General features: G+C 35.8%; 1 pseudogene; it reads left to right on the forward strand.

The window, feature by feature from the left end:
• The first annotated feature begins 822 nt into the window (after positions 1 to 822).
• On the forward strand, positions 823 to 1958 carry LOC143635816 (long-chain-alcohol O-fatty-acyltransferase pseudogene; annotated as a pseudogene).
• Positions 1959 to 5659: the final 3701 nt, after the last annotated feature.

The following is a 5659-nucleotide window of genomic DNA, read 5'->3' on the forward strand; positions in this document are numbered from 1 at the left end:
ATAATTGCTCGATTTGGTGTTCAATGCTTATATGCCTATGTGTTTATCGCTTTCGGTCGGTGGAATCTATAAATCCTAGACTACTTGGCATCCCCTTGTAGCAAGGTGTCGTTAACGTAATGAAATTAACGATATTCTATTAAATCCTAGACTACTTGGAAATCCCTTGTAGCTAGGTGGCGCTAACGTAATTCTATTAGCGATTGTCAATTTATCCAAGTTTATAGCTATTATTTATGGTTTTGTATACTAGTTTTGTGGCTTTTCATATTATATATCTATTGTTCAAACTTATGAATTGCTCACCAACCTTTGTGTTAACAACTTTATTTTATGAAATGTTACAGGTTTGCATCTAGGTTGATTATGGAGTTCGGTGAAGAAAATGACACAAATACCGTTAGGATATTAGCAAAAATGAACAATATTTGATTTGCTATATTTTGCTATATTTTGTTGTATTTGACTTATGAATATTTGGTTATGTGACATTTTCGATGTTGTGAAATAAAATGAGTTTGTTAAATATTGTCGCTTTAAATAGTGTCACGCGCTTATGGGCAAATCGTTACACCTCGGCATGTTCCGCCGCCTTTGGTCGGGGTGTGAAACGCGTCGTGATAGCTAGGCTACAAATTCCATCGGATCAGGTATTGTTCGGTCGGATCCAACGGAATAATGTGGTTATTTTGGGAATTAGTTTTGGTCTTGGGGCTAGAATTGGAAAAGTTTGGTCAATAATGGCTATTTTAGAAATTTTCCCACATACTAGAAGGATGCCTTAAATTTCATCTACCGCCTTCATTTCCCTCATTACAATTCCTATTTTAAAAGGACATGCTTGCATGAATTAAAGTATTGCAAGTGTACATTAACTTTCTACCAAATGGAAGACAGCATAGAACTCAAAGCCTTCATCAAAGTATGGTTTCTTGCCATCTCCTCCATCTGCTACTGCTATTTGCTTCAGGCTCGGGTCTCTCATGGCGTCCCAAGGTTACTCTTTCTTCTCCCCATCATCACCGCCTTCTTCGTCCTCCAACTATCACTCTCCACCATCCATCTAGCCTTCCCCGCGTTCTTCTTCCTCGTATGGCTTGGTAACTTCAAACTATTACTCTTTGCCTTCAACCGCGGCCCTTTATATTCCAAACCGCGTTTACCACTCCTTACTTTCATCTCCATTGCTTTGTTTCCAATCAATCCTAAACATTCCAATAATAAAATGCCAAATTCACTCCCATTTTCATTACCTAAACCGATTATTTTGGCGATTAAAGCAATGATTCTCGTTATGATTGTACATGTTTATCACTTCAAAAATAACCTCCACTGGACAGTGATGACAATTCTCCACTTTTCGCATATGTACGTTGCTTTAGAGTTGGGTTTTGCCCTCACTGCCTTTTGTGTCAAGCTTTGTCTAGGCTTTGGCTTTGAGATCGAACCACAATTCAATGAACCTTACCTGGCTACATCACTTCAGGATTTCTGGGGCCGTCGGTGGAACCTTATGGCATCCAACATCCTCAGGGCTACCGTGTACAATCCAATTCGCCAGATCATCTGGCCACAAACTCTTAGTGGCCCGATGCTGATATTTTTGTGACTTTTATGGTGTCAGGGCTCATGCATGAGCTCATGTATTTATACTTGACTCGTGTTGAACCAACATGGGAGGTGACTTGGTTTTTTGTTTTGCATGGGGTGTGTACGGCCATTGAGGTGGCTGTCAAGAAGGCAGTAAATGGTAGGTTTTTGTTACATAGAGTGGTGTCAGGGCTGCTTATGTGGGTGTTTTTGTTAGTGACTAGTAGTTGGTTTCTCTGCCCACAATTATTTAGAAATGGTGTGGATGTCAAGGTCATAAATGAAACCTCAACTTTATTAGAATTATTGGGTCTAAATGTTAGTGCAATGTGATAAGCGTGTCAAACTTGTTTTTCTTTAGAGTTATTGGTTTTTAATTAATACTTCAAATTTTTACTCATTGACTGATAACACTCTCAACTAATTTATCATGTATGAATGCCACATCAATAAAACATGTGACATCGGCAATAGCACCTAGTGTCGTAGAACTTGTCGATGATATGGTCAATATGAGAAACATGGAGTGATTATTGTCGATGATAACACTCTCAGAACCTTTGTAGGGAATGGTAACGTGAACCAGGTAACATCTGATGTCATGTGTGCAATAGCTCCTAGTGTCGTAGAACTTGTTATAGTGGGGTACTGACTAACGATCAATAGCATTTGAATTTTTATATGTACCTTTTCAAAATAATCAAAAGTAAACATAACAAATCAATGTGAGAACCAAGGTCCGGTTGCCTTTTAAAAAGAAATAAATAAAGGTTGATGATCAATTGTTAAAATAAATAAAATTATTTTTCAGTTTTATATTGTTTTTCTAATACTTTGCCTTTTATTTGTGGCTGGTGAGATCTTTGTTTTGGGCTTGGCTTCGGACCTGGTAGCTTGTCTCTGGTGGGCTGGTGTCTTAGTGGGCTTAGCTTGGAAAAGAAGTTTTGTGGTGTCGGTGGCTCTCCTTCAGTATAAATCATTGAATGTTTCCTGGTGTCTCAATACAACACACATCAAGAAAACCCTATCTCTGTTCATTCGGGTTTACAACCTCTAAATCTTTTTTATTCTCTTTGTTTGTCTTCAATCACATATTGTTGGTTGTCTTTGTTTATTAAGTTTTGTATTCTTGGATCTGGTTCAATAATAAGATCAGAATTTAAGTTTTTGACATGGCATCAGAGCTATGGCTCGGTACCTCTCGTTAATTCCGCTGCTGTGATTATTCTATTTGATTGAGGAATCTTTGCTCGTTTTGGGTTTGCTCCTCCTAAATCTGCACTATACAGATTTTGAGTTACCAGCAATCTTCTGCTCAGACTGTTAATTAGGGCATATCAATTCGTAATCTGCAAGGCGTTGTGGGCACTATCAAATCTGCTAGAGGATTGGTGGCTTTCAAAAATCCCGGTGAGATCTTTTCATATCTTTTATTTTCTGTTGGCAATAGGCTTTGATGTTGATAGGTTAGTCGGACCAGTTTATTTGTGACCTTGTTTTTCTCTGTGCGTGTTCGTGAGTGTTTGCTCGATTATTTGATCTTTTGTTTGTTAAATGGGTGATTCCGGTAGTTCTAGTGTTACCGAGATTAGTAAATTAGATGCTAGTGATCCCTTGCATCTTCACGCAAGTGATTCTAGCACATAACTGTGGTACATATCAAGTTGAAGGGATTAGAGAATTACACTGTCTGGGCAAATGCCATGCTTCTTGCCCTACAAGTTAAAAATAAAATTGGTTTTATTGATGGATCTTGTAAAAGATCAACTAATAATGAGATTCTTGCTAAACAATGGGATCGGTGTAATTCTGTGGTTCTTTCATGGATTCTTAATTCTATTTCCGAAGAGTTGTATTTAGGACAAGTTTTTTCTAAATTTGCTCGTGATGTGTGGGAAGAATTAAAGGAAACATATGATAAAGTTGATGGTTCAGTCGTGTTTAGTTTATATCAAAAAATTAATTCAGTTAATCAAAATGGTAGTACTGTGTCAGATTATTATCATAGGCTTAATACTATGTGGAAACAGTTTGATGCTATGGTTAAATTGCCTTCTTGTAGTTGCAATGCTTCTGGAAAATTCAATGATTTTAATCACCTTATAAAACTTATGCAATTTTTGATGGGCCTTGATGATACTTATCAGTTTGTTAGAACTTCTTTGTTAACTACAGATCCTTTACCTACTATTAACCTGCTTTCTCTATTGTGTCTAGGGAGGAATCCCATAGAAATTCTAGTGAGACTTCAAAAACTCAAACCCAGACCCAAAATATGGGTTTCTTTCCTAAAACTAATAAGTCTTTTGATTAAAAAAAAATCAGCAGAGGGCCCAACCCTAACCTTAAGTGCACTCATTGTAATAAGGTTGGACACACTGTTGAAAGATGTTTTGAAATTGTTGGATACCCCCAAGGACCCAGAACTAGAGGGGGTCAACCATATAGTCAATCTAATAAACCTGTTGTCTCTAATAATGTTGTTCAACATAAGAATGATCAATCAGGTGGTAGTTCAGCCACTTTTCTTACTCCTGATCAAGTGTCCAAACTGTTGAATTTGTTAAATGAAAAATCTGGAGAAGAAACTTCTGGTTCTCGTGTAGGAGGTAAACCTTTTGGGTCCTTTTCTGCTAGTAGTTTTGGTGATAGAATTTTTTTTTTTGCTAGTAAGTTTCCATCTTTGAGTAACTCTGGATGGATTGTCAATTCAGGTGCCAACCAGCACATGGTAAAATCTGATAAAAATGTGTTTGATCAATTAGACGTGTCTGAATTTAATGTAACTGTTAGACATCCAAATGGTTCAGATGCAGTAGTGACTAAAATTGGCAGTATAAAATTGAGTGAAACTGTTATTTTAACTGATGTGCTTGTGGTCCCTGAGTATCATGTGAATTTATTATCTGTTCATAAGCTTGCTAAGGATAGTAAAATTAAAGTTATATTTGATGAAAATTATTGTTATCTCAGGATTTACTCACAAGGAGAATCCTGGTGACTGGTAATCAAGTTGATGGACTGTATTTTTGTGGTGATGGTTCTAGTTCTTTTAAGGTGTGCTTAAGTAATTTTGATACATTAAATATGTGGCATACTAGACTAGGACATCCTTCTGATAATGTTTTAAATGTCTTACAAACTGATTTGAAGTTTAATTTTCAAAAAAGTGATTATCCATGTGAAGTCTATCACATGGCTAAACAGCAAAGAGAACCCCTTCCTTTGAGCGATCACCAATCTAAACATATAGGTGATCTTATACATGTGGATGTTTGGGGTCCTTATAGAGTTAAAAGTAGGGAAGGCTATATATTTTTCCTAACTATTGTTGATGATTATACAAGAGCCGTATGGATTTTCTTAATGAAAAGCAAAGATGAAGTTTTCTTTAATATTGAGACTTTTGTCAACCTGTTAAAAACTCAGTTTGATAAAACAGTTAAGATTATCAGAAGTGATAATGGATCTGAATTTGTTAATAGTCATATTCAGAATTTTATTTTTTTAGAGACAAGGGCATCATTCATCATACCTCTTGTACATATACTCCACAACAAAATGGTGTTGTGGAGAGAAAACATAGGCATTTGTTTGAATGTTGCTAGATCACTTTTGTTTCAAGGGAATGTTCCCCTTTCTTTTTGGTCTGGATGCGTTTTAACTGCTTCTTATCTTATTAACAGGACACCATCCTCAGTGTTAGAAGGCAAAACCCCCTATGAGTTTTTTTTTGGTTTTAAACCCTCGTTGTTGCATTTAAGGAACTTTGGTTGCTTATGTTTTAGTACTGTTTTAAATGTTCATGATAAATTTGATAGTAGGTCTGAAAAATGTGTTTTCATAGGTTATTCCTATCAAAAAAAAGGGCTATAAGTTATGGAGTTTAAATAATAAAAAGGTTATTTTTTCAAGAGACGTAAAGTTTTATGAAAATATTTTTCCTTTTAAAAATAGTAACTCAAAAAAAACTTTTGAAAATTATGAATCTGTTTCTGTTAACAATTTAAATTTTTTTGATCTATTTGATGAAGATGTTTCCAAATGTTCCTTAAATGATCTAAATCCC

The sequence above is a fragment of the Bidens hawaiensis genome, unplaced genomic scaffold (assembly GCF_021521415.1).
Source record: "Bidens hawaiensis isolate Kalapana, Puna unplaced genomic scaffold, B.hawaiensis_p1.1 tig00007737_1, whole genome shotgun sequence".
Lineage (NCBI taxonomy): Eukaryota > Viridiplantae > Streptophyta > Magnoliopsida > Asterales > Asteraceae > Bidens > Bidens hawaiensis.